Here is a 24,556-nt window from a genome sequence, read left to right on the forward strand (position 1 = left end):
GACTTGCAGTAGTATACTTCTGGTTCTCCCTGACCATCCTTTGTTCTGTTGTCATAAATTTTACCTCTATATGTGTTACAAGCCCACAAAACATTATTATTGCTTTAAATAGTGAATTATTTTTTAAAGAACTTAAAACATGAAAAAAATTTGTGTTTATCCACATTTTTACCATTTTTGACATTCCTCCTTTCTTTGTGTAGTTACATGCTTCCATCTGGTTTCATTTTATTTCTGCCTAAAAAAATTCTCTTTAACATTTCTTATGCTGCAGTTTTGCTGGTGACGAATTCTTTCATTTTTCTGAAAAATGACTTTCTATTTGAAGGATATTTTCATTGTATTTAAAATTCTAGCTTGACAGTATGTTTTGATTTCTGCACTTAAAGATGTCATTCGATTGTTTTTTTGTCAGCGGGACCAAGAGCCTGCATGAACAAGCTCTACAGTCGATTCTTATGCCCATTAAGTTAAAAAACTCTGGTTTAAAAAGTAAGAAATAAGTGGGTGAATAAATCCTTCCCCTTATTTCTTTATTAATAAATAAATATTTTAATTATTTTCACATACAAAAGGTGTGTGCAATCTAGAGAATTAAAGCTGGAAGACGCTTGGCATCAGATATCAAGTGAATGCCAGGTTAGTTAACAGATCTATCAAATGAAATGGAGAGAAATATTTTGTAGTAGATATAGGTAACCACCCCCCGCCCCAAGATTCAAGAAATAGACACTTTGGAGGGTATGGAAAGTATATAAGGAATGATAAGAGTGGGTGCCAAAATTTGCAGATAATTTTAAATATTAGGATGGTTTGTATAAGAATATACCATGGACTTCCAGAAGAACGAACAAATCTGTCCTGGAAGATGTACAGCCAGAATGCTCTTTAGAAAGGAGGATGGCGAGACTTTGTCTTACGTACTTGGAAGATGTTATCAGGAGGGACCAATACCTGGAGAAAGACATCATGCTTGGCAAAGCAGACGGTCAGCGAAAAAGAGGAAGACCCTCAACTAGATGGATTGACACAGTGGCTGCAACAGTGGGCTCAAACATAACAACAATTGTGAGGATGGTGCAGGACTGGGCAGCGTTTCATTCTGTTGTACACAGGGTCGCTATGAGTTGGAATGGACTCAGCAGCACCTAACAACAACATGCAAGAAGGCAGCAATGAAGCTGTCTTGCCTAATAACATGTAGTTATAAAGTAGGCATAAGAACAGAAAAATTGCTCATCTGGATGATACTCATTGTCATTTCAACATCTTGTCTTTCGTAGTTGCACAAAGGATGAATTCTTGCTCTCATCCTTCTTGAGGTCAACCCACAAGGTTAGAATTTCACCTTCTTAAATTCTGGTTGTCTCCAATATTTATTGTGATTCTGTCTTCTGTCTTTTCATACAAAGATAGTGTCATGGATTGAATTGTGTCCCCCCAAAAAATGTGTGTAGCAACGTGGCTAGGTCATGATTCCCAGTATTGTATGATTGTGTTATCTGATGTGATGTCCTTATGTGTTGTAAACTCTACCACTATGATAAGATTATATGTGATCTCCTCATGTGTTGTAAATTCTATCACTGTGATGAGGTTATACTGATGAGGTTGACAAGATCAGTGTCTTAATGCAATCTCTTTTGAGATATAAAAGAGAGGAGTGAGCAGAGACACATGGGGACCTCATACCATCAAGAAAGCAGTGCCAGGAGCAGAGCGCATCCTTTGGACCAGGGTGCCTGCACCGGGAAGCTCCTAAGTCTGGGGGAACACTGATGAGAAGGCCAACAGAGAGAAAAAGCCTTCCCCTGGAGCTGACGCCCTGAACTTGGACTTTTAGCCTACTTTGACTGTGAGGAAATAAACTTTTCTTCATTAAAACCATCCACTTGTGGTATTTCCTTTGGAGCGGCACTAGATGATTAAGACAGATAGGCAGAAAAAAATGTTAAACTTAAATGATAGCACGCTATTGCATGAACATGTTGACATCACTCATGAAGCATAAAGAAAGAAACTGTAGTTTTCAAATTTCCTAATATTAATTATCATCAATTACTGGAATATTTTGGGGAGTTTCGGGAAGATGGAGACTAGAAAGATGGTGCATATGAAAAAAAAAACAACGCAAAGTCATTTAAATAAATGAGTATGAAACTATAGTTAGCTTTAGTGCATATGGGAGTCATAAGAGATATTGAAAATAGTAAACATAGTAGTTAAAATTATAGAATATGTTCAGTGCACTATTTTAAGTGTTTACATATTCTAATTCATTTAATCCTTCCAAATGCTCTACCTGAGGTAGGTACTATCATTAGCTCCATTTTATAGATGAGAAAGCTAAGGCACAGAAGTCGCCCAAAGCCATGAGCTGGTAAAAGTCAGAGCTGGGATTCAAACCCAGAAGTGTGGCTATCAAAATCTATATACTCTAACGATAAAGAATACAACAAAGAGATGAAAACAAGGTAGCATCACCAAGGAAAAGAGTAAAGCTAAGAAACTGAAAAGATGCTCTAAATAAAATATTTTGGGCCAATATTAAAAATAAAAAAGATTGCAGTGTAGCTGAACTTTAAAGTTCCTTCCTGGAAATCAATCATCTGATGGTACCAATAACCAAAATGTGAACCAAATTTTGTGTCCCGTGAGGACTCTGACATACTTTCTTCCTTAGGGTCACTCACCAAAGTTACCTGCAGATGAATGAGAATATGTCAAGAGACAGAGAACATAAAATGTCAGTGAAAACTATCGGGAAGAAAACATGGATGTCAAGACCGCCTCAAAATAAAAATGAGAAATGAGGCTGGTAAAATTCTCAGGAAATGGGAACGAGATAGTCCTGGGGAAGACTCTGGGGCTCCTTTAAGCAGTTTCTAACAGCAGAAGGAATTAAGGATTTATTGAGAAATCAGTATCTGAGAGGTTGAAAGCTAGTGAAATCCTGTAGCTGCTCAAACAGATGGGTTTATTGCCAAGCGTAATGAACGTTCCCTAGAGGACTAGCTCCATCTTTGTTAAAGGCTTTTAATGAAATTTGGGGGAAAAGGCAAATGACAAAGTCTGTAATAAAATGAGTCTCTCTCACTTTATTTAGGAAGAAGCTAGAGGGCATTTAACTACACCGAGTTTACACTACAAAGGATTTGCAAGCATTTATTGCTCCAAACCAGGCAGGCTAGATGGGCAGAGTGAATACAAGGCCCAGGATGGCAATAAAGGAACGGGGAGGGCAGGCTGCTTGGAGACTTGACCTCATTTTGTTGGGTCAAGAGAGGCCCCTTCCTAGGAGCACATCTGACTTGGGGCCACAGTGGAGGTAGGTGAAGAACCATCTGGGTTTGTGAGTCTGAGACCCTGGCTATTGACTTGGGATTTAAACCAAACACAGTTGCCATCAGATAGATTCTGACTCATGGTGGGTGACTCCGTGTGTGCAGAGTAGAACTGCTCCATAGGCTTTCCAAGGCTGTGAGCTTTTGGAAGCAAATTGCCAGGCCTTTATTCCAAGGTGCCCTTATTGCATTTGAACCACCATCCTTTTGGTTAGTAGTTGAAAGCTTAACTGTTTGTGCCACCCAGGTCCTCTTGACTTGGGGTTTAGGAGAGAAAATTGAGGTCACATCAGTGACAGGCTAGGTCTCTAGTAGAGTTGTATAATCTCCAGTCACAAGCTGGAGGCAATAAGAAGTACTACTGACCACTGGTATAGGTAGTCACACACAGTAGTAACAAAAGGGAGATATAGCTCTACATTTAAGAGTGATGGAGAGTCCCTTTCAGTACAATCAACACAGAGTAATTTGGGGAGGAAAGTGGTAAAAATAGTTGGAAGATATCAAAGTGTAAGAAAGAGCCATAAAAAGGCTAACACAGAACTCAACTGTTAGAAGAGATGAAAAGAAGGTGAGAAGAAAGGAAAGTCTCTGAACATTCGGGAAGAGAGCGTCTAGAATAGAGTTTGTGTGGGCAGACAGGTTCAGTAGAGCTATGCATATGCATGACACCCACCGGATATGTAGCATCTTTGTTGAAGCTTTTAAAAAATGTGTTTTTATAACAGTAGAGATAATCTGATTCCAAGGCAACTGATATCCACTTGTCCTAAGGGTTAATGACCCGTTGTGTTAAGAGAACGGCTGCTAACCAAAAGATCAGCAATTCAAATCCAGCAGCTACTCCTTGGAAACCCTATGGGGCAGTTCTACTCTCTCTTATAAGGTCACTATGAGTTGGAATTGACTCCATGGCAACAGGTTTGGTGTTTTGGGTTTTGGTTTTTATGTGTCAGAGTAGAACTCTGCTCCATAGTAGAACTTTAAGGTTTTCCATGACTGATTTTTTGGAAATAGATTGCCAGGCCTTTCTTCCAAGGTGCCTCTGGGTAGACGCATACCTACAATCTTTTGGTTAGCAGCCGACAGTGGACAGCGCTAACCATTTGCACCACCCAGGCACTCCACACTGATGGTAAAAAAACCAAACCAAACCCATTGCCGTTGAGTTGATTCAACTCATTGTGACCCTATAGGACAGAGTAGAACCACGCCACAGGGTTTCCAAGGAGCAACTGGTGGATTCGAACCACCAACCTTTTGGTTTGCAGCCAAGCTCTTAACCAGTGCATACTAGGATAGAAAAACATGATACTGTGCCCTTAGGAAGCATACTGTCCGGTAAGGGAGTCAGACAAGCCCAGCACATACAGTACCTGGTATCTGCCTGAAATAAGTGAAAAATAAGGATCAGAGAGACTTAGGCAATTCAGCTAACACGTGGGCTTGCCGTGAGCCAGAATCGACTCGACAGCAGCTGGGTTTGTGTAACTGGTTAAGGACTAATGATGTTTCTTCTTTGGAATAATGCCTTTAAACATATTTTAATAAGTTTATTGGGGAAAGATAAATAGGGAAAATGTAATCCATTGGGGGGAATGATGTTTGCAATTTCTTCTGTGTCACTCCAGTACCTGATGTCCTGGATCACAGGTTGTTTACAGAAGTCTGTACAAATAAATAAATATTTGAATGCGAACTCCATCAGCTGTTAGTGCAGGAAGACACAAGAAACATGGAATATGTGCTGCTTTTGTTTTTAGAGCCCTGTAGAAGAGAATAGATTTAAAATTTTACAGTAAGTTTGTATAGTTTTTTAAATGAAAACAAACTTTGGGCTAAGAATCATTAGCATAATCATTCAATAAAGGAATACACTGAAATGAGTTTATTTAAAGTCAGAACGGTACATCATGCGATTTTAAATTGTATTATTACTATACTGAGTTTGAGGATATTTCTAGAAACCTGCACTCTCAAACAATTCCCCTTCCTGCACAAACTGGAAGTTTGAGCTGCTAGTTCAGCAGCAGAGGCTTCCCTCAGCTCGTCCAGCTCCTGCCCCAGCTCCGCAGGCTCCAGCTAGAATAACCTGCTGTCTGCAGGCTCAGGACTCCACAGGCAGATCCACTGAGACTCTGGCTTGCACTGTGTCGGGAACTCCTTTATTAAGACGGACGTAGTAAGGCAGAGGTCAGGGAAAGAGTCTGTAAATTCATAAATAGTTTTTTATCCCATGTCACGATGCCCATGTTCGCTCTAGGCTCCTGGCCCCACTTGTCTCCTACTGTGAAGGCCAGTCTGCTTTGAGGTCGCTTCTCCTCTACCCTTGCGGTTTTGGTCCCATTCTACTTTAGCCTTGAACTCCAGAAGCCCTGAACTGCCCCTCAAATCATTCCTGTTCAGCATTTCCCACGGGCGGACCCAGCTTCCAGGGCTGCTTACCTTGACATGTATGGATCTCCTAATGTCTGGCTGGGATACTTCTCGGAAGTTCCCCCAACGCCCACCCTGACCACCCCAGTCTGGCTGAAGTTGAGCTTTTCATGAACTGCTATCCCTTCTCTGCCAGTGACATCTCCTGGCTCCCTCCCCGACCCCTGGAGCTCCCAGCAAGCCATAGATAAGTGCTCATGAGTAGCTTTGGCTCATCTTCTAAAACAGAACCATACTTAATTTAATTCTTCAGGATTTGACATCAATTTTTCTATGACACACACAGATAAAATCTTTTCTCAAGGATCTAGCGCTCTGGATCTGTCATTGTGGCAGAAACCACAGTTGGTAAGCCTCATCCAAATAAATATTGAAAGATTTCGACATGAAAAAGAGTATGAAGATAAAATATCTTCACTTTTCTGTATTTAGAAGGGCGGTTTGTGGGATATAAGTGCAAAGGCAACTACTTATAATCAGATATCAACAAACTTTTTTTTTTTTGTTTCAGAAAATAGTCTTCTGTTAAGAAAGAACATTCTGGAATATATAGTCTTTCACCTCCCAATCTGGCTCAACCTTGATATATCAAGTAATGTCAAGAAAGAAAATCTGTCAAACTGAAATAGGGAAATGGTCTGTCAGTTTGTCCTACTGTGGCGGCTTTCCCGTTGCTATGATGCCGGAAGCTATGCCACTAGCATTTCAAATACCAGCAAGGTTACTCTGGTGGACAGGTTTCAGCACAGCCTCCAGACTAAGACACACTAGGAGGAAAGGTCTGGCAATCTGCTTGCAAAAATAAGCCATTGAAAACTCTGTGGATCACAACAGATATAGCACCTGGAAGATGAGCTTCTGAGGTTGGAAGGCACTCAGAACACATTGTGGAAACCCTGGTGGCACAGTGGTTAAGTGCCATGGCTCATAACCAAAAGGTCAGCAGTTCTAATCCACCAGGTGCTCCTTGGAAACTCCATGGAGCAGTTCTACTCTGTCCCACAGTGTCGCTATGAGTCGGAATTGACCCGACGGCAACGGGTTTGGTTTTGGATTTTTTTACAACACAGGACTCAGGTATACCAATGATCATGAAGATGATGCAGAACAGGACACTGTTTCGTTCTGTTGAATATAGGGTCACCATGAGTCGGCGCTGACTCAGTGGCAGCTAATAACAGCTAACAACAATGTTAAGTATTAACTACATACATTTATTTGGTTGGAGGGCTTATAAAACTAAACTGATATGTTTATATAAACTTAAGAATATTCTGTGCATTATGGTAGGACAAACAAAATGTACTCCGTATGTAGATGTAGAAGAACATCCGTGGGTCCGTGAGATAGAGGAAGACATAGACATAGGCTAGATAAAGAAAAAGAGACTGTGAAGATTCTATGTTCTTAAGATTACAATACTCAAGCCAGCCAGGAAATTAGTTTGAGTCAAACCAAGTGGGCTGAGACCCCAACTGAAAAACAGCCTCTGCCAGAGTAATTCCTTTTTGCCCCAGGAATGGAGTTCCCTCCGCAGACCAACGCTTTATAATGAGCAGAGTCACCTGCAAATGAATTACACAGTAGTTAGAAGCAAAGCAAGCATCCTGCAAGTTTCCACTTTGCAGACAGAATTTGGGGTAAAATTTGCAAGGGGTTTGAGAAAAGAGACTATAGGAAAGGGTTTGGATTGAAAAGAAAAGAGATATTTCTTTCTACTTAAGAGCATCCTGGGCATGGCACCTGACTGTTGGTTATCTTGATGTTGAGCAGCACAAATCACCCCAATGTTGGTAACTCCAGGTGGACTCTCCCGGTGTGTCTGGCACTCTCTATACACAGAAGGGGACCCAAGGGGATTTAAAAAGATCATGGGTATAAGACCAATGCTATAATGTTATTTTAGGGAGGAAGAGATCTCTAAGAAAGGATTTTTGGCCTTCGCAGTAATCGAGGACCATGGAATGGCATGACTACACAGGAATCCTTGGAAGGAAATCATACTTAAAAAGGACTCATGCGAGAAGTGGAAGGAGCAAACAGAACGCATAAGAATACTGCCAAGAGATGAAAGCTCCAAGTTAGCTGAGGTCTGAGTCGATTAATAAGGATAGAAGGGTGTCTATTTTATGTTCAGAGCCAGTAGGATGGACAAAGTCCAATTGCTTGGAGAAGACATTGAGATGCCAGCTGATAACACAAAAAGGGAGAGACTTACTTCTCTGCTCGCCAATGAGAAGAATAGTTATAAAACTGGCTCATTCTATACTTCTACCATGAGATGGGAAGAAAAGCTCAATGTACGTGTGAAAATATTAAGATCACTGAGGAATTCCAGATGATTTTAGTCTTAATGGCTTACGTGAACAAATCTGTAAAGAATAGCTCGGCATCACTCTCAAGAATCTTTGAGCCATCTGTCCTTGGAAGATGAGAGAAGGGCCAGGAGATCGATGATAAGCAAATGCTCTTCTAGTTTAGAAAAAGGGGAATTCTGAAAACTATACACTGGCAATTCTGATTTCATCCCAGGGAAAGCTTTTAAAATAGAATATTAAACAGATGGTCTGTAAGCACTGAGAAGAGGAAGCAATGAGTCACCAGAAAAAGTCATGCCAAACTCATAATCATCCTCTTTTTTGATTACACTCCTAGGTTGGTGGAGCAGAAAAAAAAGAGGGGAAGGCTTTATAAAAAGACTGTCTTGATTTCAAAGGAGTATTGGCCAAAGACAAGATCTTACGATAGCCTGGGAGACACAATAATGAAATATTAACTTGGTGTTGGGACAATCAAGTGCAACTGTGGCTGGTGGGACAATGACTCCCAAAGAGTGTTGATTCATAGGTTGGTGTCAACTGGAGGAAACACTGTAGAGAATCGTCACATGGCTCAGTTCTTGGCTGACTTCAACATTTCATCAATTGCTTGGCTAAGGACATAAAAGGCCACATAAAATTTTGCAGATGATACAAAGCTGAGCGACAAAAAGAGCTAATATGACAGATGCAAGAATTGAGAGATAAAATTGTCTTGACAGCTAGAACACTAGGCAGAAACCAACAAGATATAATTTTACAGGGACAAATGTGAAATGCTATACTTAGGACTTCCTAGATACAGAATGTTGATGACCTGACCAATTTCCTAACCCCTCAGACTCTAACTCTGGCTACAGAATCCACGTGTCTCTGCTATTTTGCTCCACTGGCATTGTCCTTGAATTTCCTTGGTCTTAGGTAGGAATATAAGAAATCTTCTATCAGCATTTTCAGCCATGCTGTTGAACTAACACCAAAGTTATTACTGCAATCCTTACTCATATCCAATGTCCACAATAGCTGAGCCCCTCTCTATTATCTCACATTTCCTGGCCTGATCCCCGTTCTCTCTTGGGCTGTGCCTCTGAATCTGCTGCTCAGCTGACATTTGCCTGTTTGGATCTGCATGATAGCCGACGGTATGGAACTCAGCTAACCCCCCTGAACTGGCTCTGCTTCAATGAATGTCCTGGGTCTTGGGTTTTCTTTGTGTGTCTTTGTTTGCAGTATATAACCTCTAGGATTTGCATGCACCTCAAGCTCTTTCAGCCCACAGATTAGCTGAAAATACAGATTTGGAACCAAGACATGCAAGTGATCAGCTAAGTTGAAGTTGTAGCCACAGAATGTGACTGTGATCTCCTAGAAAGTAGGTGGACAGTAAATGAAGAAAAGAGTTAAGGGTCGAAGTCTGATGGAAACCAACAGAGTGGTGGTTGGAGTAAGAGGAGCCTGCAAAGGAAATGGAGAAGAAGACTGCCAGAATGGTGAAAGGTGAGCCCAGATAGTATCGTAACAACAACAACAACAAACACAAACCTGTTGCCATCAAGTCGATTCTGACTCCTAGTGACCCTATAGGCCAAAGTAGAGCTGCTTCATTGGCTTTCCAAGGCTGTAAATCTTTATGAATGCAGACTACCTCATCTTCCTGCCATGGAGTGGCTGGTGGGTTCAAACCACCAACCTTTCAGTTAGCAACTGAGTGCTTTAACCACTGTGCAACCAGGGCTCCTAGTTAGTATCAAAGAAGCCAAAAATGAGGACAATTTTCAGGAGAAGGCATTGATCAACTGTGTTAAATGCTACCAAGATGTCAAACAGAATAAAAAAACCTAAAATATTTCAACTGGATTTAACAAAAACAACATCACCAATGACTTTGGCAAATGCAGTTTCTGGCTGAGAGATGCAGGAAACCTGGTTGCCAAAGGTTGAGAAGGAAGGGGTTTGGAGAAATGGAGCTGGTGAGGATCACCTATACATTTGAAGAAGAGAATGATGGGGCAGTGGCTAAAAAGGGATGAAGGGCTAGATGAGGTAAAGGGGTGTGTGTGTGTGTGTGTGTGTATGCACACGCGCGCGCGCGCGCACACACACTTATTTATATATCCTGGAGGGGAAGTAGCAGTAGAGAAGGAGAAATGGAAGATTAGGGAAGAAAATGTGTTTTTGATGGAGAAAGACCCTACAAATCCATCCAGATTTCTTCTTTTCCTTTTCTTGTCCCTACTTATTCTTCCCTCCTCTCTCAGTCCTTCTATTTCTCTCCCCATCCTTTTTCTCTAGAGGTGAAGGATTATACTTTATGTTTTTCTGTAAGGTAAGTCTATTGCCTTGACTGTGCTCAGTAAATATGTCTTCCTGAATGGAGGTGTGAGCTGACATTGAATAGACGAATGCTCAATAACAAATACTAGTAACAGAATTATAATAGTCTAGTCACTGTGTATCTGTACCAGACACTAATAAAAATATTTTAAGGGAAAAGATGAGCGTTCTAGAAAGCATGTCACATGAGGAAACTTTGGAGGGACTGGAGAAATGTAGCTTCAAGGGAAAATACTAGGCTGTGGGGCGGAAAACGAACAGACTTGTTCCGTGTTCCTCTGAGGACACAACTTAGGACCACACATGTACATGAAATAAAATTTCACTTGATATTTGGAAGAGCTTGCCACAAGAGTACTCTTAATGGTGCTCTCCCTACCTATCCCTAGAATCAGGAGCCAAGTGATCTTGCACTGGGGATGAGATACCTCCCTCATATTCCCAGAATGACTTTTAAGTTCTTACCTAAAAATTTCCAGTACTACCCTTGTTGGATAGCCTACGTCACATGTCCATCCTCAAGGTCACCAGGGGAATGGAATGAACTGATTAGCTGGATACTGGGTCATGTGCTTGATCCCTGGTGTCAACTTTACCCAAACCACAAACCCCCAAAAACCAAACCCCATTGCCATTGAGTTGATCCCAACTCACTGCGATCCTATGACAGAGTAGAACTACGCCATAGGGTTTCCAAGGCTGTAAATCTTTGAGAAAGCAGACTCACGTCTTTCTCCTGTGGAGTGGCTGGTGACTTTGAATTGCTGACCTTTTGATTAGCAGCCGAGCACTTTAATCACTGTGCAACCAGGGCTCCTCGCCCAAGCCATAGGGCTTTGGGGGAGGAATAATGGAGAAATGGATTTGGAGAAGGCAACCCACAAATACCATCACGGCACTGCTCTCCAGGACTTTGTCCTAGTCATGAAGGAGCACGCATGCTGAAGGTTCAGGAGAAGGAGAAGGAATCCAGCAGTTGTTCGTTTTAACACTTTAAATTTTGCCGAACATTGATTGGTAAAATTGCCCTCTCAGCATTCTTTTCAGCCTCCTTTTTCACTTTTACTTTTGCTGGCACCTCAACTCTTCTTTCCTCTCCTCTCTCTCAGAACCCAAAACAGGCTTATTAAAATGAAGTGAGATAGGATGAGGGCTTCAAACCAGTTCATTCCAGCTCAACCCCCTGCTAAGAACTTGTATTTCTAACAAGTTCCCAGGCAATGCTAACGCTGCTGGCTAGGGATCAATTCTGAGAACCACTAGTAGAGCAGTGGTTCTCAAAATTTATTATACATAAGAATCACCTGGAGAGCTTGTTAAAATGTAGATTCTGATTCAGTATATCTAGGGTGGAATTGCAAATTCCCATCAGGGAGTTGAACCAGATTGAACAGGTTGGAAGCCCTGGATAGGGCAGAGAGAAGAAGCTATCCCACTTATACCAATTGTCCCACTTCTTGTCCTCCACATACGTCAATTCTTGGGTCCAAAGTTTTGATTGTAAAGAATATCTTTTTAGCATGGCTTTATGGAATCTGTGTGATTTCTTCACAGTCAGTGGAGGTGCCATTTTGACTCTTTATTAAAATTATTACTAGCTTTGAGATTTGATTTTCTTTTAGCTCATTGCCCAATGTTCCATTGCGTCTCTGCTTCATTTATTTGGCACATATTTATTGAGTCCTCTCATTGACGACCACCATGGAAATGCATGGCAACACACCATGGCCCCCTGAGAATGTGCACAAGGAAGAGAGCTGCATATAGCTTTCCATCAATCTGTGATGGTGTAAGTGGTAGGAGAAAAGTTCCAAGAAACTTTAGGGCCATTCTCTTTTGACTTTTTGCCAATCTTTCTCTGTTAATCCAAGAGTGCAGTCAACCAAGACTTTACATATTGATTGTTATGGTCCTCTAGGCTCAGCCTAGAAAAGCATTTGGCCTATTTTGTTCCCATTCTCACTATTAGTTCTATTGTACCCTTTACCCAGTACTCTCCTGACCCAAAGCAGTGTTGCTCAACAACTTCTAGACTAGCTCCTGGAGGAACAGGGATTGCCAAAATATTTGGAGATGAAGCAGAATATCTGACCGCACTTATGAGCAATCTAGCCATTTCTCTTTTTGGTGGGAGAAGAAAGCCAGTTCTCTTTCTCCAGTTTACTTCCCCAATTGGCATTCACAGCTCTGCTGCTCTCACTATCCTTGGGGGTAAATGTTGCAAAATATACCTTTAAGTTCTGCAAATTTTTGTGCTTCATGGAATTGATTTCTAATTTTTTTTTTTTTTTGCAACTAAGACTTTGGCAAAACCCATCTCTACTGGGCTAGGTGCCCCAAACAAGTGTCTATGTGATAAAGATAATTAAAATTAGATGTAATTTCTGTGGATAGATGATTGCCCTATTGTCTTCTGGACGCACGTATGTTTGCTGAATTAGTTGTGCTTCTCCTTGCCCTGAACAAAATTGATCACCAATAATCTTGTTTGATTTTCTGATTTCACTGTTACATACTACATCAACCATTAATCAGTTAGAGGTTTCTAAAGCATAAATTTATTGAACTTAGTTTTAGTGAAAGCACATTTAGTAGAAGAACCAAATAGAGGCACCAAGTGTGCTATGACACTGTAATTAAGATGAAGAAACAACACCCATTGCAATAACTCTCAGTTTGCCCTTTCCAAGTTTAAGACTATACGAGAAAAGGAAGTGACAATATTTGTCCCTCTTCATTGTCATACTCCAAAAGTTCCAAGAGAATTTGTTAGTACAACAGCAATTTTGACAAAAAAACATGATGCACAAAATTTATATATCTGAGCAAAGCCATGTTGTAAGCTTCCCAGCAGCCAAATGGAATTAAAAAAAAAAAAAAAAGTAGATCACTGAGTAACTAAAAAGTCTAGCTAAGATGTAAAAACTAATAAGAAGACGTATTGGGTATGTGTGGTTCAGCCCTTTACAGATCAGGTGGGCTGTGTATATAAGTGCACAAAGACAAACAGTAGCTAGATCTACCTAAGTTTGGTTTGAACTGGTGAACTTTGGGAGGCCATGGGGCTGAGTTTCTGATGCCATTCCCATCTATTCTTGGTCTACCCTTCAGGAAACTGTTTCTGAGTCACCAGAATAGAGAAATAACACAGTCCACATGACAATGAACTCCATGATTACATTTATTTGTCAATCTGTAATTCTTATTTCCACCACCTGTCTGTTAATTTGTCCTACCGTGGTGGCTTTTGTGTTGCTATGATGCTGGATACTATGCCATGAGTATTTTAAATACCAGCAGCATCACCCATGGTAGACAGTTTTCAGTGGAGCTTCTAACTGAGACAGACTAGGAAGAAAAGCCTGGCAATCTACCTTGAAAATTAGCTGGTGAAAACCCTATGGAGCACAACAGAATATTGTATTGACAGCTCCAAAAAGTCTTGGTAGCAGAATCTATTTAAGTCTTCTCAGACTTTCCCACTAGAATTAATGAGCTCCAGCTAGTTTTGGTGTTTTCATTACTCATCTATGATTCTAGGTCTAGAAGGGATTGGGCCATTGACCTGTACTTGGCAGAGAGGAAAGGGCACCTTGAAAAACAATTCCATCCGGCTGTATTCAATGAGCAAGAGCCCATTTCCCAAAGGAAATCATAATGTAATTTACAAAAGAAGGTGAAGAGAAAGATCGGCAGCCAAAGGGCAACGGATAGCCACCACGTAGTTCCTGTACTGTTGCTCTATTATGGAAGAGTTGCATTTGAGCATCACATTTTTAGTTGTGCACAGTTTTACTAGGGCTCATCCCCTACTTGTGTTGAGTATCTGTGTTCCTAGAGTCTCCTTTCCAACTGGCAGCTGGTCTGCTCACAATATCCGTCAGATATAAAGTGTGCCCTTCTGCTATGTTCTCTCTACTAAGTATCAGTTGGCTGTTCTCAGGGACTGCTCTGGCTGCTATACTCGATACATCTGGCTCAGTATTTATGGCAGACTGCTTCTGAAGCACTTTGAGATATTTTGGCACAATGAAGGGCTTGTTCATGTAAATATTATTATTAATAGTCATTATCAGAAACAAGAAACATCTTGATAGCATGAGAAAAAGAGGAACTAGCTTTGCTTGTATGCCAAGTGAAGCAGCTGTGGGGAGCAGACACAGAGCTCCCCACTGCAGATATGCTGAAGAACCAACCATTTGTCTCTGTTGTCCGGGTTTCAGTAGAGTTTCCCAGGAGATAATATGGCAGAGCCCCAGGGAGTTTCTAGATCCTGGAATGTGAATGCATGTGTAGGATGATTAAGGTTATGTGTCAGCTTGGCTGGGCCATGAATCTCAGTGGTTTGAGAGTTATGTAATGATGTAGTTTGGAAGTTACATAATGATGTAATTTGAGTTATGTAATGATGCAGTTATCTTTCATTTTGTGATATAATGTAATCACTTCCATAATGTAATCTGATATGATCAGCCAATCAGTTGTAAGGGGAGTTTCCTCAGGGGTGTGGCCTGCATCCAATATATATGAATGTTCTGGCAAAACTTGCTGACTGTTGTGCACTCTGGATCCTGCATCCAGCTCATCATCATCTGACTTTCAGTTCTTGGGACTTGAGCCAGCAACCTACTGTCTTACCTGCTGATCTTGGATTTGTCAGCCTCCACAACCTGTGAGCCAGCAGCCTGCCATCTGATACTGTAGATCTTGGGTTTGTCAGCCCCTGCAGCTACTTGAGTTACAAGAAGCGTCCAGTCTGATGCCTGCCCCACGGACTTGGGACTTGCCAGCCCCTACAATTGCATGAGCCATTTCCTTGAGCTAAATCTCTCTCTCTCTCTCTCTCTCTATATATATATATATATATTTACACACTTCACTAATTTTGCTTCTCTAGAGAACCCAGCCTGAGACATTTGGTACTGAGAATGATTCTAGGGAAACAAAACTGTAAGGATAAGTTTTCTAAATTGGTTCTCAAGTCTGGTTAGTCTTAAAGATGTTGATGACTCCGCTTCCAGTAGAAAAGACGGCACTGCTGATCCATGGCATGAGGTGGCAATAGAAAAATGCAAAATATCACCACCAGCATATCAAATATTGGTGAGAGGCAAAGCTCTGAGTGATCACATGTTTAATACTTTTCTACAATTTTGTCAGAATGAGAAGTATAAGGAGGCTGGTTGGTCCTACTTTTGCTAGACGAAGTAATGAAAGAAACAGACGACCTCAGGGCTTCAGAGTCACAACTCAAACACCTCATAAATGATCTCAAAGTTGCGACCTGTGCCATGAAAGAAAGCCTTATTTCTTGAAGTAACAGAGCTGATATTGCTGAAAACCAAACCCAGAGTCTTTTCATAAGAGTGGCTGAATTACACCACCAATTAAATTCCCAACCTCAAAGTGTGCCTGAAGTTAAAGTAAGGGCATCAGTTGGGGAGAAATGGGATCCTGAAACTTGGGATGGGGACATATGGACAGGTAATAAGGAAACTGGGGACACTGAGCCCCTAAATTCCATTGAATCACTCCTGCCAACAGAAACAGCCCTCTCACTCCCATCTGAAGAGATTACTCCATACTTGTCTGCTAAGCCACCCTCCCCATTAAAACCATTAACCCCTCCACTCCCATCTGATGAGATTAACCCAGCTGTGTCTGAAGAGCCTTTGTCTGAGATATTGCCTGGGGCAGAGTCTGACTCATCACCTGGGGAGGCATCTGAGTCATTTTCTGGGACATCACCTGAGGCAGATGCCTTACAAGACCTTGCTGAATGTTCTCAGAACACATCCCCACCATCCATTTTTGCTTCTAGACCTATGACTAGACTTAAGTACCAGCTAGCCCCAAAAGGTAAAAAGTACAAAGTATGACCCAGGAGTAGGTATGCTACACTCCAAAAGGACTGCTTTCCTTGTCTAATATGAACAAATAGAAACCTGGCGAATATGTGTGGGAATGGCTATTAAGGGTGTGGGATAATGGCGCAAAGAACATAGAGTTGAATCCGTCTGAGTTTATTCATATAGGCCCACTAAGCACAGATTCTTCATTCAATGTTTCAGCTCGAGAGGTTAGGAAAGGATCTAATAGTTTATTTGGTTGGTTCACTGAAGTGTGGATTACGCAGTGGCCTACACTAAATCAAGTTGAAGTACCAGGCCTGCCTTAGTATACTGTAGAAAAAAAGTATCCAAAGGCTTAGGGATATTGGCATGCTAGAGTGGATTTATCAGGTTAGAGCCACAGACCCACACATGGATGCCCAGAGGACGCACCTTTTACCACAACAGTGAGGAACAAATTTGTGAAGGGAGCCCCAGTATCCTTGAAGACTGCTGTGATTGCTATTTTATATAAGTCAGATTTGACAGTGGGAACGACCTTAACTGAATTAAGACACCTAACTACAATGGTGCATGGTTTAAAATCAGGAAAGGTGCAAGTCAGGGTTGTGTCCTTTCACCATACTTATTCAATCTGTATGCTGAGCAAATAATCCAAGAAGCTGGACTATACAAAAAAGGCAGCATCAGGATAGGAGGAAGACTCATTAACAATCTGTGTTATGCAGATGACACAACCTTGCTTGCAGAAAGCAAAGTGGGCTTGAAACACTTACTGATGAAGATCAAACACTACAGCCTTCAGTATGGATGACATCTCAACATAAAGAAAACAAAAATCTTCACAACTGGACCAATAAGCAACATCATGATAAATGGAGAAAGATTGAAGTTGTCAAGGATTTCATTTTACTTGGATCCACAATCAATATCCATGGAAGCAGCAGTCAAGAAATCAAATGACCCATTACATGGGGCAAATCTGCTGCAAAAGACCTCTTTAAAGTGTTGAAAAGCAAAGATGTCACTTTGAGGACTAACGTGCGCCTGACCCAAGCCGTGGTATTTTCAATTCCCTCATATGAATGCAAAAACTGGACAATGAATAAAGAAGACCAAAGAAGAATTGATGTCTTTGAATCATGGTGTTGGTGAAGAATATTGAATATACCATGGACCGCCAGAAGAATGAACAAATCTCTCTTGGAAGAAGTACAGCCAGAATACTGCTTAGAAGCCAGGATGGCGAGACTTTATCTTACGTACTTTGGACTTGTAATCAGGAAGGATCAGTCCCTGGAGAAGGATATCATGCTTGATGAAGTAGAAGGTCAGCAAAAAAGAGAAAGTTTTTCAATGGGATAGATTGACACAGTGGCTGCAACAATGGGCTCAAACATAGCAACAATTGTGAGGATGATGTAGGATCGGGCAGTGTTTTGTTCTGTTGAACACAGGATCACTATGAGTCAGAACTGACTTGACGGTACCTAACAACAACTACAATGGGGCTGATTGGATCATGTGGTGTTAGTGGCCAAGTGGCAGCATCCAATCAACAAAGACATGGTGGGCGTGGTTACCATGACAGACAGTGGACTCAAAGGAGTAATCAGAGTAGCCTGACTCATAGGAACTAATGACATTGGCTAGTTAGCCATGGTGTCCCTAGGAGTGAAATAGATGGAAAATCTTCTAAATATTTACTTGATCTGTACAAGCAAAAGAATTCTAGGTCAAGTGGATGGTATTCTAACTCAAATTGCTGAATAGAGAATCATGGCCCTTTAATCAATTCCCAGGCTTGAGCCAGTTTACAGACCACAATCCCCTGAATGAAGGGAGGCTGGGTCCCCTTGAGGAAGAACTCCACTATACTGCCAAAAATGTATACTGTTAATCTTTCTCCTAGCCTTCCCAAAAGTATCTATGCCTTTTATGAGAGTTACTGTTCACTAGGGAAAAGGAAATAATCAGACTTTCAGGAATTACTGGATAGTAGCTCTGAACTGACACTAATTCCAGGATACCCAAAACGTCACTTTGGCCCACCAGTCAGAGTGGGGGCATATGGAGGTCAGGTTATTATTGGAGTCTTAACTCAGGTTCATCTCACAGTGTGTTCAGTGAGTCCTCAAACCCATCCTGTACTGATTTCCCCAGTTCAGAGTGCATAACTGGAATAAGATATACTTAGCAGTTGGCAGAACCCCCACATTGGATCCCTCACAATTGGAGTAAGGGCTATTATGGCAGGAAAAGCCAAGTGGAAGCCATCAGAACTGCCCCTACCTAGGAAAATAGTAAACCAAAAGCAATACCACATTCCTGGAGGGATTGCAGAGATTACTGCCACTATCAATGACTTGAAGGGTGCAGGGGTGGTGATTCCCACCACATTCCCATTCAACTCGCCTCTTTGGCCTGTGCAAAAAAACAGATGGATCTTGGAGAAAGACAGTGGATTATTGAAAACTTAACCAGGTGATGACTCCAATTGCAGCCGCTGTTCCAGATGTGGTTTCATTGCTTGAGCAAATTAATGTACCTCCTAGTGCCTGGTATGCAGCTATTGATCTGGCTAATATCTTTTTCTCCATACCTGTTTCGAAGGATCACCAGAGCAATTTACCTTCAGCTGGCAGCTTTGCCGCTTGGGCCATATGATCTTGCTAATCCAGTGGTGCTTGAAGTGTCAGTGGCAGACAGAGATGCTGTCTGGAGTCTTTGGCAGGCACCTATTGGTGAATCACAGCACAGACCATTAAGATTTTGGAGCAAAGTCCTGTCATCCTCTGCAGGTAACTGCTCTTCTTTTGAGAAATAGCTTTCAGCTTGTTACTGGGCCTTAGTAGAGACTGAACACTTAACCATGGGCCACCAAGTCACCATGTGGCCTGAGCTGCCCACCATGAACTGGGTGTTGTCTGACCCACAGAGCCATAAAGTTGGACGTGCACAGCAGCACTCCATCATTAAATGGAAGTGGTATATACAAGATTGGATCTGAGCAGGACATGAAGGCACAAGTAAGTTGCATGAGGAAGTGACTCAAATGTCCATGTTTTCCATTCCTGTCACATTACCTGCCCTCTCCCAGTCTGCACCTATGGCCTTATGGGGAGTTCCTTATGATCAGTTGACTGAGGAAGAGAAAACTCATGCTTGGTTTACAGATGGTTCTGCGCACCATGCAGGCACCACTCAAAAGTGGACAGTGGTAGCACCACAGCTCCTTTCTGGTACCTCCCTGAAGGACAATGGTGAAGAAAAATCCTCCCAATGAGCAGTGCACCTGGTTGTTCACTTTGCTTGGAAGTAGAAATGGCCAGATGTGTGACTGTATACTGATTCATGGGCTGTGGCCAATGGTTTGGCTGGATGGTAAGGGACTTGGAAGAAACATGATCGTAAAATTAGAGGTATGGGGAAGAGGTATGTGGACAGACCCTTCTGAATGAGCCAAAGAAGTGAAGATATTTGTGTATCATGTGAATGCTCACCAAATGGTGACCTAGGCAGAGGAGAATTTTAACAATCAAATGAATAGGATGATGCGTTCTGTGGAAACCAGTCATCCTCTTTCCCCAGCTACTCCTGTCATTGCCCAATGGGCTTATGAATGAAGTGGCCATGATGGCAGGGATGGAGGTTATGCATGGGCTCAGCAACATAGACTTCCACTCACTAAGGCTGACTTGGCTACAGCCACTCCTGAGTGCTCAATCTGCCAGCAGCAGAGACCAATACTGAGTCCCTGATATGGCACCATTCCTCAAGGTGATCAGCTGGCAACCTGCTGGCAGGTTGATTACATTGGACCACTTCCATCATGGAAAGGAGAGTGTTTTGTTCATAATGGAATACACATTCTGGATATGGATTTGCCTTCCTTGCATGCAATGCTTCTGCCAAAACTATCATCCACTGACTTACAGAATTCCTTATCCACTGTCATGGTATCCCACACAGCATTGCCACGTATCAAGTGACTCACATCACAGCAAATGAAGTGCGACAATGGGCCCATGCTAATGGAATTCACTAGTCTTACCATATTCCCCATCATTCTGAAGCAGTTGGCTTGACGGGACAATGAATAGACTTCTAAAGACACAGTTACTGTACCACCTATGTAGCAATACCTTGCAGAGTTGGGGAAATGCTTTCCAGGAGGATGTACGTGCTCTAAACCAGCATCCAGTATATGATGCTGTTTCTGCCATAGCCAGCATTCATGGGTTCAGGAATCAAGGGATGGAAATGGGAATGGCACCACTCACGGTTACCCCTAGTGACCCACTTGTAAAATGTTTTCTTCCTGTCCCCTTGACCCTATGCTCTGTAGGTCTAGAGGTCTTAGTTCCAAAGGGAGGAATGCTCCCACTAGGAGACATAACTCTGATTCCATTGAACTGGAAGTTAAGAATGCCACCTGGCCACTTTGGGCTCCTCATGCCTCTGGATAAACAGGTAAAGAAGGAACTTACTGCACTGGCTGGTGTTATTGATGCTGATTACTAAAGGGAAATCAGATTGATATTACATGTTATGGATTGAATTGTGTCTCCCAAAAATATGTATCAATTTGGCTAGGCCATGATTCCCAGTATTGTGTGGTTGTCCATCACTTTGTGATCTGATGTGATTATCTTATGTGTTGTAAATCCTAACCTCTATGATGTCAATGAGGCAAGATTAGAGGCACCTATGTTAATGAGGCAGGACTCGGTCTACAGGATTAGGTTGTATCTTGAGTCAATCTCTTCTGAGATATAAAAGAGAGAAGTGAGCAGAGAGGAGTGGGACCTCATGCCACCAAGAAAGAAGTTCCAGGAGCAGAGGGCATCCTTTGGACCCAGGGTCCCTGTGCTGAGAAGCTCCTAGACCAGGGGAAGATTGATGACAATGACTTTCCCCTAGAACTGACAGAGAGAGAAAGCCTTCCCCAGAAGCTGGCACCCTGAATTCAGACTTCTAACCTCCTAGACTGTGAGAGAATGAGTTTCTGTTTGTTAAAGCCATCCAATTGGTGGTATTTCTGTTATAGCAGCACTAGATAACTAAGACATACATAATGGAGGTAAATAAGAGTATGTATGGAATACAGGAGATCTCTTAGGACATCTCAGTACTACCATGACTTGTGAATAATGTCAGTGGAAAACTACAGCAACCCAATTCCAACATGACTAGTAACGGCCCAGACCCTTCAAGAATGAAAGTATGGGTCACCCCACCAGGCAAAGAACTGCGACCAGCTGAAGTGCTTGCTGAGGGCAAATGGAATACAGAATGGGTGTGGAGGAAGGTAGTTCTAAATACTAGTTACAACCAGTTGACCCATCGCAGAAATGAGGACTGTAGTTGTATGAGTACTTCTTCCTTGTATGTTCGCGTCAAATATTTTTGTTTTCTTCACTAATAAAATATATGATGTAAACAGGGCTAGTACATATTCTATTGCACGCATGTTAGTTGTATCATAGTAGGTGCAAGTATGATTTTGTAATTGTCTTTATTTAGAGACTGTGTATGGTTTAAGGAGATCTATACAGGCGCCAAGTTGACAAAGGGTGGACTGTGATGGTTAAGGTAGTGTGTCAACTTGGCTGGGCCATGATTCTCAGTGGTTTGACAGTTATGTAATGACGTAGTTTGGCAGTTATGCAGTGATGTGGTTATCCTCCATTTTGTGATATAATTTAATTACCTCCATGCTTTGATCTGATATGATCAGCCAATCAGTTGTAAGGGGAGTTTCCTCGGGTTGTGGCCTGCATCCAATATATATGGACGTTCTGGCAAAGCTCACTGGCTTTTGCTCACTCTGGATCCTGCATCCAGCTCATCATCATCTGACCTCCAGTTCTGGGGACTTGAGCCAGCATCTTGCTCTCTTACACACCATTCTTGGATTGGTCAGCCTCAGCAGACTGTGAGCCAGCATCCTGCCATCTGACTTGCTGATCTTGGGTTTGTCAGTCCCTGCAGCTATGTGAGTCAGGAGAAGTCTCCAGTCTGATGCCTGACGCACAGACTTGGGATTTGCAAGCACCTACAACCATTTGAGTCATTTCCTTGAGATAAATCTCTCTCTTGCTCTCTAGAGAACTCATCCTTAGACAACATGCTTAAGGACAAAGCAAGCTTTTTCCTAAGGGTGACTTAGCTTTCAAAACTCCCAAGGTCAGTGGCAACCACATCCTGTCCTTCTGAGGCTTCCAAATGAGATTTGTGTTCTTGTGGTAGAATATATCAGTTCTCACAGAGTCTAGGGACAGAATCACATTTGTTTCCCAAAGATCTAGAGAGTTGGAGTCCAAATAGAGGGAGGTCCACCTGGCAATAAGAATCATCCAAAGTCAAAGCAAAGTATCCTTTCCTATTATGAATACACTAATCACAAAATCTAATTATATGACACTTCGTTATTTATTGTACAATTGCATAATATGCTTCAAAGCATCCCATACTCAAAGAAGAAGTACAGTTATATTGAGTACCATAGCCTGAAGCCAAGCCACAATAGTTAATGTGGTATTCATGATGATTTAACTTTCTCTTCACTGAGGAAATTCTGAATGGAACTGAGAGCTTTATGTTCTCTCTATGGATTCTAGATACGGGCATACTTAGCCAAGGGAGGTTTTGCTGGGAGTTTCATGTAGCACTGATTTAATCTGAATTTCTTCATTCCTGGTTCTATGAGATGGAAGGGGAGAAGATATAGGGCAGATAGCAACAAGAGAAAATAGCAGGGTAACTCTCAGAAGACAATGCCCCTTGTTGCTGTAAGCAACATGGCCTGGCTGTGCCCACCGAGCTCAGAGGATGAAGTGATGTCCCAGGGAAGTGAGGGGGAAAGCCTCTAGGGAGCATTGGAGGGGTTCAGACAACACAGAGAATGGAATTCTGGGAAAATTGGAAAGGATGGCCTCCTGATCCTGGAAGCAACATCCAAGGCAGAGTTCAGAGGTTGTCGGAATCCAGGAAAAAAAACTCCCTATTGTACAATATTTTCTCTACCCTCAAAGTTTGGTTGGCAATGAATTCTATAGATTGTCTGAAAAGATTTTCAGAGCTAGGCTCCATTTGATTCTGCTGGCTTGTGAGTACAGAAATGTGGAGAAAACATTCTATTCTTAGTTGGACAATATCAACCCCTCCTGCCTACAACAGACTTATATTTTGTTGGGTGAAAAATTTGATAAGCCCTTTAGGGTAGGGAGAGAAGTCTCTTTTCACCATACCCCCCATCATCAACAAAGAAGGGCATGATTCTATGATACACAGAAATCTGAGCAATTTCTAAGTGATAGGGCTGGTTTTTCTCCCTGAGTGGGGAGAGCCAGGTCTCAGAATAATAGAGTGGATTTTGTCAAGGGTGGTGGCCAGAGTAGAGAGGTCAGGCGGCAGAACTTGGAAACTTTCAGGGGAAGCATAGAAATGTTTAATAGAGAATTTTATTACATTTCTCCCCTAAATTCTCTTCCCTATCTCTTTATGAAATTTTCAATAGAATCTAAATGGCTTATCTATTTATTGTGTAGTTGGATCTGCTTGGAAGATAGGACAATAGCTTGTTGGTCTCATGGTGGTGTGTGTGAGGGTGCATGTGTGTGTGAAGATATGTGTATGTCATGGTGTGTGTGTATATATATGTGTGTGAGTGAAGGGGTGCATGTGTGTGAGGGTGTGTGCGTGTGTGAATGGGTGTGTGTGAAGTTGTGTGTGAGGGCGTATATTGGTGTGTGAAGGGGTGTATGTGTGAGGGTGTGTATGTCTGTGTGTCCCTGAGGGTGTGTATGTGAATGAGGGTATGTGTGTGAGGGTGTATGTGAATGAAGGCGTGTGTGTGTGGGTTTGTGTAATGGTGTGTATGTTTGTGTTTGAGAGTGTGTATGGGCATGTATGGGTGAGTGTGGGTGTGTGTGTAAGGGTGTGTTTATGTGTGTGAGGGTGTATGTGAATGAGGGTGTGTGTGCAGGTTTGTGTAAGGGTGTGTATGTTTGTGTTTGAGAGTGTGTATGGGCATGTATGTGTGAGTGCAGGTGTGAGTGTAAGGGTGTGTTTATGTGTGTGAGGGTGTATATGTTTGTGTGTGAGGGTATATAAGGGTGTGTGTTATGTGTGAGGGTGTATATGTGTATGTGAGAGTGTGTGTTTCTGAGGGTGTATGTGTAAGGGTGTTTGTGTGCATCATGTGAGGGTGTATGTGTGAGGATGTGTGTGTTTGTGAGTGAAGGTGTGTGTGAATGAGGATATGTGG

Source organism: Trichechus manatus, unplaced genomic scaffold (assembly GCF_000243295.1).
Source record: "Trichechus manatus latirostris isolate Lorelei unplaced genomic scaffold, TriManLat1.0 scaffold00147, whole genome shotgun sequence".
Taxonomy (NCBI): domain Eukaryota; kingdom Metazoa; phylum Chordata; class Mammalia; order Sirenia; family Trichechidae; genus Trichechus; species Trichechus manatus.